Below are 13,705 nucleotides of genomic sequence, written 5' to 3'. Positions count from 1 at the left end.
CCGCTGAGCCTGCACGTCCGGAGCCTGTGCTCCCCAACGGGAGAGGCCACAACAGTGAGAGGCCCGCGTACCATAAAAAAAAAAAAAAAAAATTGAATTAGGTGTGAATGTTTAGGAATGAAAAGGTTTTTTTTTTCATAAAAATCCCTGATTTCTAGCTTCTCTTTAAAAAAATGGGAAATTTATCAATGCTGGGCCTGTATTCTGCATAGCATTAATTAGCTGGAGTTGAATAGCAGCTTTCCCTTTGGAAGGGTATGTGTGTGTTCTTCACTTAGCCATGGTCCCCACTCTGTGTGGGTCTCCCTATTAGACTACCTGCTACATGCTCATAGGTATTTCACTTGGCAGTCCATAATTAAGCCCAACTCCCTCATTCTGTAGAATAAGAGAATGAAGTCTAAAATGGAGGCATGACTTGTCCTAAAGTCACATATATGGTCAGAGGGAGGGTCTGTCTTAGAGCCTACATCTCCTGATTCTTATTTCAAGAAGACTCCTACTCTGTTAACTCATTAAGTTTTTCTCTGGCTAGGTAGTCTTTTGAGGACTGGCCCATGGCAGTTTCCACCCCCTTCCCAGCTTTTAGTATTGCCAGATTGTACCAGCGTGATTTATTTGGCTCTTCCCCAACCAGGTTCTCAATGCTTTCCATGTGGTCCAGATGGTGATCAAAGCTATTCCTCCTTGGACAAGAAGGAAACTCTATTGGTCACCAAGTTCGAGCTCACTCTTTTCAGAACTTTGGCATAATATGAGGCACAAAAATTCCCCATAAGGTTTCTTTTATGGGGATTTTTGAGGCCTAAGAGGAATGATGTTAAACAATGACTATCATACATTGCTTTCCAAAGTAGAAAATTAAATTCAGCTTTTGCTGAAATGAATACCAGATCACACTATTCAAGTTTGTCCACCCCAGATCTACAGTTGGTCTTTCAAGAGAATTTGAATATTGTATTTAGATTTATATTTTTTTCTGTCTTAGGAAGAAAGTTGTAAGATAATGGTCTTGCTTATTTTCCTTCCTGATGTGAAATTTCACTGAACATTCAAAAGAGTCCATATGCTATTAAAAAATACTGCATTGTTAGGGAGAGCATAAACAGACTCTAACCCACTCACTCAGAAAGGATCCTCTGAAAGGCTGGTATACAGCTGCATTATGTTTTCCTTTCTCCACACGTCCAGTCTTTGTCCCTCCACAACCCAATATCAATAGACCTGGCTAAAAATAGAGCAGCTAATGATGTTTGGCTAGTGGCTTTAAGATAGACAGTGTTAATCCTTAACGTTAAATATATAATGGCCCTGTGGAAATTTGGAAACACTACTATTTCAATGAAGTATGACTCCTGAGATGAAAATTCTATTTTAAAGTGTTCCAAACCAGTCACTTCTTTCCTGAACTCATCCCTTTCATGTAATGCCTTGCCAAATGCAGCCTGTACTAACCAGTATACACTAATGGTGTGACTGTTTTCCATCATCTTACTCTAGAGCTTAGGAGTATATCCGTCAAATTACCATCGATAACAGTTTTACAACTTTTTTTCCCCCCACTGCACAACTTAGATCACATATTTCCAGATTGTGATATCAGCTTCTCTGCTGCCTGATGCCCTGCCACCTCTTTAGTTTTGTGATAGTATTCCCCATGGCCAATGCCACATTCTCAGTCAGACTGAGTTAAGTTATGGTGCAGTAGTAAACAAGCTCTTGAGTCTCAGAGCTTAGTGCCTAAGTAAATAAAGGTTTGTTTCTTTCTCAAATCACTGTCCAGTGAAGTTAAAGTTACTCTCTTTCATCTTGTGATGTTGTCATCTTCAGTGCATCATCTCTATGGTTGCCTTTATGAATGGTCGTGCATTGGATCTTATGAAACAGGCATGAACGTGGTATATTACTTCCCTCTACATGTCACTGGCCAAAACCCAGTCTGTACTTGAACCTAATCCAACTACAGGGAACACTGGGGTTTTATGCTTTTTTTTTTTCTGAGAAAAAGAAAATAGAATTGGTGACTGTCTACCCCATATGCCATAACATGGATCTAAATATATCATTGCTTTAAACTGTGAATACCTCCTTTGTTTTTTAGAACAAGTACCTTCTGACCTTCTGACATAGACTTTGGACCCCTATAATTCAACTTTATGATTTGACCAAGCACATTAGATCCCCTAAGGAAAACCTTGTGTTCAAAGGAATCAGAGTCTCAGACATCATCTGTCTGTGATAGGCATCATGAAAACAGGAAGACAAAAATATTTAAATGCGTATATGAACTTGTTGGAAATCTGAGTGTTCCAGCAAGAAGGAATCAGTGTGTATGAATGTGTCTTGAGTATATCAGTGTGATTACTAACAAGTCATAATCATTCTCTATCTCAGCCATACGTCTAATTTTCCAGTAGATTTTTACCCAAAATGAGGAATTTCTTTGTGTCACTCATGAGTAAATAATTTGGCTACAGCATTAGATAGATATTTTCAAATGATGGCTTACAAAATTCAACTGTAGTATTGTCCTATTCACCTAGGAGTTTTATTGTTATTGGGGATATTTTATTAAGATTAAAATTTTATATTTGGTAGGTTAATAGTCTGGATTATTGACATGGGGAGATGTTGTAATACAATAATTATTGAATGATGGTCAATGAAACAGGTAAGAAAATGCACGACCTTGGCCTTGGGGATTGGGATCAAGATGGTGGGGTAGGAAAATCCTGAGCTCACCTTCTTCCATGAGCACACCAAAATTACAAGTACAGTTGACTTTGAACAACATGAGTTTGAATTGCCTGGGTCCATTTGTATGTAAATATTTTTCAGTAGTAAATACTATGTTATTACATGGTCTGTGGTTAGTTGAATCTGCAGAGGCAGAGGAATCATGGATACGGAGGACCAGCTATAAGTTATATGTGGATTAACCCCTGCTTTGTTCAAGTGTCAACTGTACTTACTAAACAACTATCTCTGAGAACGACCTGAAGACTAGCAGAAAAGATTTTCCACAAATAAAAATATAAAAAAGGAGCCACAGTGAGATAGGCAGGAGGTAAGGTGGTGCAGTCTGGTCAGTACCCAGACCTCTGGTGCAGTGACCCACAAGCAGGAGGGATATCACAACCCCAGAGGTCCCCCTGAAGATTGAGGGATCAGAGCCCCTCATGAGGCTCCCCAACCCAGGGGTCCTGTAGTGGGAAGACAAGGCCCTGAAACATTTGGCTTTGAAAGCCAGTGGGCCTTACATTCAAGAGGGCCAGAGGGGTGTAGGAAACCTAGTCTATGCTCTTAAAAGGCACACACAAAATCTTGCATGTCCTAAGTCCCAGGTGCAGAGTCAGAAGTTTGAAAGGTGCCTGGGTCAGACCCACTTGCTGATCTTGGAGAGCCTCCCAGAGAGGCAGGAGGCTCCTCCTGGGACTGAGATGCTGGCAGCAGCCGTTTTTGTGATCTCATTCTACTGCTGACACTGGTAATGGCAGGTGCCAATTTGGAATCCTCCCTGTAGCCTATTAGCACCAGAGGCCTGCCCCACCCACCAGCATGCCTGTACCAACCACACAAGTTAGGGCCTCACAGCCAACTGGGTTGGGGGCCAGACTAGCCTCCAGTGTGCCCACAATAGTCAGCTCCACCACAACAGAAGGGTACCTACAGTCCACGTACAGGAAACCACTGGAGCATCTAGCTCTGGTGGCCAGAGTGGAGTGTGCTGCTGGGCCCCATAGGATATCTCTTACATAAGGCCTCTTCTCCAAGATTGGGAGATGTAACAGACATACTTAATGCAAGGAAATAAGCACAAAGATTTAGGCAAAATGAAGAGACAGAGGAATATGTTTTAAATGAAGAAGCAAGACTCAGCCTCAGAAAAAGTACTAAATGAAACAGAGGTAAACAATCTACCTGATAAGTTGTTCAAGGTAATGATCATATAGATGCTCACCAAACTTGGGATGAAGATAGATAAGCACAGTAAGAACTTCAACAAAGAGTTAGAAAATATAAAAAAGAACCAATCAGAGCTGAAGAATACAATAACTGAAATGAAAAATAGACTATAGGGAATCAATGGTAGATTAAGTGATACAGGAGAATGAATCAGTGATCTGGAAGAAAGAGTAGTGGAAGTCACTCAAGGTGAATAGAGAAAAGGAAAAAGAATTTTACAAAATGAGGATAGTTTAAGGGGCCTCTGAGGCAACATCAAATGTACTAAAATTCCCATTATAGGAGTCCCTGAAGGAGAAGAGAGAGAAAAGTGCAGAGAAATTATTTGAAAAAAATAACAGCTGAAAAATTCCCTAACATGGGGAATGAAACAGACATCCAGGTCCAGAAAGCACAGAGAGTCCCAAAGAAGATGAGCTCAAAGGAGTTCACAACAGGACACATTATAATTAAAATGTCAAAAATTAAAGATAAAGAGAGAATCCTAACAGCAGCAAGAGAAAAGCAACTAGTTATGTACAAGAGAACTCCCTAAGACCATCAGCTGACTTTTCAGCAGAAATTTTGCAGGCCATATATATTCAAAGTGCTGAAAAGAAAAAAAACTACAACCAAGAATACTCAACCTGGCAAGGTTATCATTCAGAATTGAAGGAGAGATAAATTTACAGATAAGCAAAAGCTAAAAGAGTTCAGCACCACCAGTTTTACAAGAAATGTTAAAAGGACTTTACTCAGTGGAAAAGAAAAGGCCACAACTAGAAATATGAAAATTATGAAAGGAAAAATTCTCAGTGATAAGGGCAAATATATAGTAAAAGTAGTGGATTAAACACTTAATAAGTTAATAGGAAGGTTAAAAGGCAAAAGTAATAAAATCACCTATATCTACAATAAGTAATTAAGGGATACAAAACATAAGAAGATGTAAAATATGATATCAAAAACATAAAAAATTGTGAGTAGAATAAAAATATAGTGCTTTTAGAATGCATTTAAATTTAGGAGATCATCAACTTAAAATAGACACCTATATACATAGGTTGTTATATATGAACCTCACAGTAACCACAAACCAAAAACTTATAATAGATTTTCAAACAATAAAGAGAAAGGAATCTAAACATAACACAAAAGATAGTCATCAAATCACAAGGGAAGGGTGCAAGAGAGCAAGAATGGAACAGAGAACTACAAAAACAACCAAAAAGCAATCAACAAAATGGCAATAAGTTCATACCTATCAATAATTACTTTAAAGTAAATGAATGAAATGTTCCAGTCCAAAGACAAGGGTGGCTGAATGGATAAAAGAACAAGGCCCACATATATGCTGTCTACAGGAGAGTCACTTCAGATCTAAAGTCACACACAGACTTAAAGTGAGAAGATTGAAAAAGGTATTCCATGCAAATGGAAACAACAAAAAAAGCTGGGGTAGCAGTACTTATATCAGACAAAATAGGCAAACACTGTAACAAGAAACAAAGAATGGCATTAAAGAATGATAAAGGGATAAATCCAGTAAGAATATTTAACATTTAAATGCATATACACTCAACACAGGAGCACCTAAATGCATAAATCAAATATTAACTGATATAAAGGGAGAAATTGACAGTAACACAATAATAGTAGGGGATTTTAATGCCCCACTTACATAAATGGATAGATCATCCAGACAGAAAATCAATTGAAAACATTGGCCTTAAACAACACATTAGACCAGATTGACTTAATGAATGTACATAGAACATTTCATCCAAAAGCAGCAGAATACACATTCTTTTCAATTACACATGGAACATTCTCCAGCATAGATCACATGCTAGGTCACAAAACAAGTCTTACTAAATTTAAAAAGACTGAAATATCAAGCATCTTTTCTGACCACAACAGTATGAGACTAGAAATCAACTACAAGAAAAAAAACAAAAACCACAAACATGTGGAGTCTAAACACATGCTACTAAACAACCAATGGATCATTGCAGTGATGAACCTGGAAATCAAAATATACCTTGAGACAAATGAAAATGGAAGCACAACATTCCAAAATATATGGGATTCAGCAAAAGCTGTTCTAAGAGGGAAGTTTATAGCAATATAGGCCTACATCAGGAAACAAGAAAGATCTCAAATAAACAATCTAATCTTACACTTAAAGGAACTAGGAAAAAAAAAAACAACCCAAAGTTAGTAGAAGGAAAGAAATAATGAAGATCAGAGTGGCAATAAATGAAATAAAGACCAAAAACATCAGAAAAGAACAATGAGCTGGTTCTTTGGAAAGATAAACAATATTGATAAACCTTTAGCCAGACTCATCAAGAAAGTGCTGTGCTGTTTTGTACAACAAAGGAAACCATCAATAAAATGAAAAGGCAGCCTACTGAATGGGAGAATATATTTGCAAAAGATATATCCAGGCTAACATTCAAAATATATAAAGAACTCATACCACTCAGTATCAAAAGAACAAACAATCTGACTAAAAAAATGAGCAAAGGATCTGAGTAGATATTTTTCCAAAGAAGTCATACAGATGACCAACAGATACATGAAAAGATGCTCAACATTACTAATCATCAGGGAAATGCACAAAACCACAATGAGTTTTCACCTCACTTCTGTTAAAATGGCTTTCATCAAAAAGACAAGAAATAACAGGTGTTGGTGAGGATGTGAAGAAAAAGAAACCCTTGTACACTGTTGGTGGGAAAGTAAATTGGTGCCACTATGGAAAAGAGTATGGAGTTTCCTCAAAAAAATTAAATATCAAACTACCATATGATCCAACAACTCCACTCCTGGGTATTTATCCCAGGAAAACAAAAACACTAATTCAAAAAGATATATGCATCTCTATGTTTATTGCAGCAATATTACCATAGCCAAGATATGGAAGCAATGTGTGTCCATTGATAGATGAATGGGTAAAGAAGATGTTATATATATAATGAAATATTACTCAGACATAAAAGAGAATGAAATATTGCCATTTACAACAACATGGATGGATCTAGAGGTTCTTATGCTAAGTGAAATAAGTCAAAGTGAGAAAGACAAATACCATATAATCTTACTTATATGTTTTGTTAAAAAACAAAACAAAGGAACAAGCAAACAGAGCAAAAACAGACTCACAGATACAGAGAACAAACAAGGGGTTGCCAGAGGGGAAGTAGTGAGGTGTCGAGTGAAATAGGTGAAGGGTCTGAAAAGACACAAACTCCCAATTCTTAGGTAAGTAAGTCATGGAGATGTAATATGCAGCATAACAAATATGGTCAATAATACTGTAATAACTTTGCATGAGGGCAGATGGTTACTTGACTTATGATGGTGATCATTTAGTAATGTATTTAAATGTTAACTAAAATCAGGCTAGTTTGAGGTTAATTTTAAGCTTTAAGAGTTTGTGTGGGTACAGAATCTTTTCAGCTCTGAACAGTCAATGTGAAGTTGTAAATACCTCTAACTTTCTGGGACTTGACTTCTTCATCTGTAAAGATAGGAATAATAATAGGATGTTATTCATAAAAGAGCTTGAAGAACGAAGTAAAATCTGTATGCAGTGTTTAGTAGGGTAGGGTACGGTAGGGCATAGTAAGTATTCTGTTGCTACTGTTGCTATGGTAATGATGACTTGATGGTAGCAATGGACAGAAGGTCAAGCAAATGCTTGTCTTCAGCTACAGCGAAGCATGATATGATGTGATGTGTGTAGAATAGGCTCCCTTCCTCTGGTTCCTTCAGAAATCTTGTTACTTTGTCTTCCTCCATCCTTCTTCCAAGTCTCCTACTGTTGCTACTTTATACAACATAAAACTAGTCAATATATTTTCGTCTAATTGATTCTTTTTCCTCTAATGAATACTTCTCTCCACTCTCTTCTCCCTTCAGTTCCTGCCCATTTTTCTGATAATCCTGGTGCGTGTTATTTTTTTAGGGCTTTGTCTTCTGTTGGCTCCTTGTTGGAGAGCATTAGGAATAATAGGAACTTTTCCTGTTGTAATTGATTGAGAGACTAGAGTGAAAACTAGGCAGCTCTAATGTCTCTCTTTTGCTTCTATTTCCCATTCTCTCTCTTAATAATTGTGGACTTTTTCTTTTCAAATTGGTGGGTCAATAATTTTTACTTTAAACATATTTTCTTTGTTTCCTAACACCCCTCAATGATCAAACATTTTATAAGTGAATATTTGCCTAGAAGGATATATCTTCAATATTTCCCCCTCATGTTCTTTCTCCTTTATCATTTCCACCTCTTTTCTTTTCATCAAGGGCCACCTTGCTGCCCCACTCCAGGGGGCGGTTTTCACATTGAATTTGATGTGAATGGTTTCCCCTGTCTTTGTGCAATGAAACCATCCTGCTCCCATCCAAGAGTATTTGTCTTAGTGAAACAGTACTCTGCAGAATTATATTAAATACTGTTACCATAAAATATAAATGAATCATAAATTTCTATTGTAGAGATTTTGGAGAGAGATTAATATATATATTATATAGAGACATTAATATAACTTTATAAGTGCATACATATGATTACCTTTGGCATCTAAAATGACAGTAAATCCACCTAATCCCATTTTTCTCAGCAAGAGAATAAATTTGGGTCTTTGACAGTCTTATGCTTCTTGACTTATGTGTCTTGTTACTACTATATCTTTACAGAGTGCCTCCCGTCTCATAGGCAAATTTCCTGAAAGTTTATCAACATAGTTGGTGTTTAAAACAAGACAACAGGCCCAAGATGCAGTCACTTATGCTAAGACCCATGGCAACAAACTGAGACAATTTAATCACAGCTTCAGCTTTCTCAGAAATGGAATCTTAAACCAGCCAATCAGGAATCACCTGATCAGCACTAGTTAGATAATTTACCTGATAGACCCCTGCCATCACCTAAAGGAAATTAACTTTGTAATAACTGATCTGCTTTTCACCTAGTATAATGTCCTTATTCCTGCTCTCTTCTGCCTTTAAAAGTTTTCCATTTTGTACAGCTCCATGGAGCTCCTTTTTTATCTGCTAGGTTAGATGCTGCTCAATTCAAATCGATATTTGCTCAAATAAACTAAAATTTTTAAATATGCCTCAGTTTATCTTTCAACACTGGGGACCCTACCCCTTCAGAAACCCTTTCCCCACATGGCTCACTATGTCTAGAATCCCGTGAGTGATTGCGTCACAATCACAAAGAATAACAACAGTAATTATTATTTTAAGAGCTACAAGTGGTGCCTTTGGACAAAGCTATTATTGAGATGACTATAAAAATGACTCATACACTCTCCAACTTCTACACTTGTTGTATATCAGTGGCAGTTTCAGATGGTTAGTGTTATTGCCTTTCCAACCATTTTGACATTGTTGTTTACAAGCTTCCTGTGATGGTATGCTGCCTGCTCTCTTCAGCTAAGGTCATAGTAGATGAACTGCTAGAACAAGTTCAGAAAGTGGTTGTAGATGTATCCCAGCCTGCAAATTCTTTGCAGAAATCATCCAATCTTGGAAATTGTATTGGTGTGCTGATTCTTGCTGTCTCCACCACACTGTCATAGTCAACTTCTTTTTACATTATTATTATCATTTGGTGATTAGGCTAGGAGAACTCAGAGAACATTTGCCCCCTTTAAATACATTCTGTGCTTTTCCTGCATCACTGATGATAATGAAACAAAAATATAAAAGAAAGGAGTTGTAATATCCGATATCTCTCTTTTAAGTTTATTTTAGGTTTATGTTGATTGTTTTTTAGGTCTGTAGCAATAGATTTGTATCTGATTTGTGAATCCACGGCATAGCTTAAATTTGCATCCTCAGGTACTTGTGCTGGTGAGTATAATTAATGCATTAATGCAATAAGCAAATATTACTTGAGCATCTACCATGTAGGCCCCTTTCTTTTAACATGACTCACAACTTCCATGAACAGTTCCTACTGATACATCTGTGTTGGCTTTTTCTGTCATGCAAAGTGGTGTAAAGGTTGAAAGCCGCTGATATAAAGGGTATTGATGGAGCTTGAGAGGTCAAATAGCACAGGATTTGAAAGTAGTAATTTCCTGATAAAGATAATTTCTTTTCTTTTTCATTATTGCTTGAAATGATTTGGGCAATGCCTTACAAGGGCTGGGAGTTGAAATGAATTAAATGACCATATTTCCTGTTTATTCCCAATCATGCCCCCTTTCTTCCCTCCTTGCCCCAGTTTTGAGAGAGAAGAAAGTAAGAGTATGATAAAGAGGGAGAGAGCAGGCAATACAGAAGTAGAAAACTAGGCAAGGAGGCAGAGAGGCAGGTGACAGAGGGAAGCTGATAGAGGACAACAGAATGCAGGAAAAAAGGTGTAACTAACATAAGATAGCAAACATGGGGAATTTAACTGCTTAGAATGATAATTCTCTTTCATGGAGAGGACGTGAGCTAATATTTAGTGAATATCTATTTCTCTGGGCTACCAGCTTTTCAAACTTATTTTAAAATCATAACTCTTTTGAAGTAGGCATTATTATTCCTATTTAATGTGGGAGAACCGAGGCTCAGAAAGGGTGTGGGATGTGTCTTTGGCCATATGAGTGCACAATCACTATTTGCGAGGAGGATTTTTAAATTTTAAAGCCTGTGTGCTTTCCACTACATTCATGCCAAGCCCTTGGAGAATTAAAGATGAAAATAAGGCTATAAATGAATCTTTTGTTTATAAAATATTTTCATAGCTCCCAAAATTATTTAAACAATGGATGAAACATAATTAACCAAGTAAAAATATTACCTTTTGATGTGGGAAAAGTTGGGAGACACTGTTTTAAGTATTAATACCACCAGGCCTAACTTTCTCTAGTAAGGTAAACATGAAATTCTGTAGGCTGTTGGTATATCCCAAATCTGGCAGAGAGTCCGGGATGGGCTGAGAGGATAAAGGCAGGCTGCCAGTTACCCCCGCTCTCTGCAAATTAAGGCACATACTGCACTTCATTGCAGCATGGCTGGCTGGTGGTGTAGCCCTGAGCAAGGTGCATGTGAAAATAATAGAATCCCTGAACATTTCCCTTGAGAAAACCTTTCTTGGGACTTCTTTCCCAGCACTGAGATGGGGAGAGAACATATGCATAAAGGCGTTACGTGCCAAGAAATTGATATATAGTTCAGGTTCTAGATTAAGAGACTATTACTGTACCAGAGTAGTACAAACCAAAACAATCAATATTCACAGATTGTTGTTATGATAGCCACATATGTTGGGAGGATCAACTGGCAAACATGGAGAGTTTCAGAATACCCAGTCACAAAAACCAGGAAGTTGGCTTAACTGTGAGAAGATAGATGTATTGGCTGCCCTTTCCCAGTGTCTTTAGGACGGAATATTTACCTTGTAATTTTAAAGTGGCAGATTTAAGGGCCTTCTGGGCTAAAACATATCACAGTTCACTGCTTTATAATTTTCCTTGATTCAGTCCAGGAGGTTGATGTCCCTCCTTAAAAATGCACATATTTTATCATTAAACAAGCAGTTAATTCTATGAAGGCTGGATTCTATCAAGCTATTGCTTCAGGTGTAATTGTCTAGAAAGGGGGTCTCTCCAAGGAGTGCAAAGCAACACAGCCTGGAGACACTCCTACCAGCCTAAAAAATAAAAAGCAACGAGACATTGACTTGTCCAAGAGTATATTCTGAGCCATGCTTTACAGCATATGGAATTAAGTGCTTACTTCCTCGCAGAGGATAATTTTTCACTGGGATTTGTTTTTTGGCCTTTGTCCCCTGTGTGTATATTTCTGATGTGGAGTGCTTTGGCTGTTTGTTTAAATTAGTCGGTGCTTAAAGGAATGTCCTGGAGAATGTGAGAGCATTTCTGGAATTCTTTGGAATGCTCTGGCTATTTGCAAGAATGTTCCTCTTCCAGCTTGATTGTTTTGGCTGACAAGTGGTGACTTTCCCCAAGTTTATCAGTATAACAAAGAGATGGGCAATTCACAACTATCTTTAATGTTAGAAAAACCTGGATGTGTTAGCCTTAGTGCATAATAACAGATAACATTTGCTCAGGCACTACTTTACACCACACATAATTGGTCTAATCCTCATGGCAACTTTTTGATCTAAGGCCTAATATGATCATTTCACAGATGAGGAAACTGAGGCTTTGAGAAATGACAGAGATGTCCCAGGTGACTCGGCTAACAAGTGTTGGAGGATTTAGTGCTTCAGCCTCTCTGATATCTGAGCTTGAGACAGCAAATTTTCAAGCTTTATATATGTTTGGTTTCATAGAGGATGCCACGTATAAATTTATCATTTGTTAATTCTTCCGAGAAGCTAGTGATTCTTCTCTTCGTGGCTTTTCTTTGTTTGTTCCTTTTGCTGTCTGTGTGCCAGCACAGCATATCTGAGTGTGTTCTTTAGAATGACTTTCATACTCTGCTTACATATGTTAACCTGCAGTTTCCCCCCGGGGATTCTGTCTCCTTCTCAAGGCATCCTTCCTCTCACTCTTTCATGCCCAGTTTAGCCATTACCTTTATTATGACACTTCTCCTGAATTCCCAGCTTAGAATCAGTCCTTTAGAGAAGTTTTCAAGTTACTGCATAATTATTAGTGTTCACATCTTCTTCCTCAATAGGCACAAATCTACTTGAGGCAGAGGTATTATCTATTTATCTTCTATTCCCAGCATGAGTATACTCATAGACAGAGAAATGGTAGGGGGCCAGGAAGATGGGAGAAATAAGAAGAATTGCTGTCATTTAACAAGATATGAATAATGATACCTCATTTTTATTACCCAGCAAAGCACTTGAGTTGATTGTCTCTATTCCTAAGATAGAAGAGCTAGTGTGTAATTAATAGGATGCAGGTTTGGGTGGGTCTGAAGCTTCTACAATTTTGGGAACCCTCCTTAAAATCTTTTTACAGAATTACAAACACAAAAGTATATAAAAAGCAAGTACTTATTACAAATAGGAAATTGTGAGACACTATAAATTAACAAAATCTGAGAAATATGACAAAAATCATAAGTCCAGAAAAATAGGATAATGTTTTTATTAATACACCACCCTGCAAACTTCTATATTACTCTTTTCCTCTGTTTTTTGGCTACACATTTTTTTATCACCTCTGCCTGAGGTGATAATTTTATAGTACCTTCCATAGAGAGAATGCAAAGGTAATTCAGTCTTTTCTCCGACATGGTTGATTGAATTTATTTTTATTATGATCGATGTGTTCATAATAAAAATAAATTGTTCAATTTATTTTATTGTTTATTGTTCAAAAAAAAATTGTTCAATGTGTTCAATGTGTTCACAGTTCACAAAAAACTGTGTTCAATTTTATAACTTGTTCCTGGTAATGTCATGTCAATTACTAGGATTGCTATCAAATTTGGGAAGACTTCTATCAAGTTTCATTCATATATGAGCTATATGGTATGGAGGAATTTTCCAAGGACTAGCTGTACCTTCATGTTGCAATGATGAATGAGTTGGCAAAGCAGGTGGTTAAAATAAATCCCTTTTATAATTAAAAAAAAAGACAATTGGACAAACTGATTCATATTATCTGCCTTTGAATAGGAATCCTCTTATTTGAAACTCTTCCCTAAGTTACTAGAAAATATCAAATGCAGTCTGGTGGTTCAGAAGAGGGAGGAAAGTGACATAGCCACTGTGTTTCCCAACAGGGAGGTCTTGGTAGAATTACAAACAGCCATCGCACTGTAGCAC

This window comes from Lipotes vexillifer, unplaced genomic scaffold (assembly GCF_000442215.2).
Source record: "Lipotes vexillifer unplaced genomic scaffold, Lipotes_vexillifer_v1.1 scaffold269, whole genome shotgun sequence".
Taxonomy (NCBI): domain Eukaryota; kingdom Metazoa; phylum Chordata; class Mammalia; order Artiodactyla; family Lipotidae; genus Lipotes; species Lipotes vexillifer.
The sequence above is the reverse complement of the archived record's forward strand: the minus strand, read 5'-3'. Positions refer to the sequence as shown.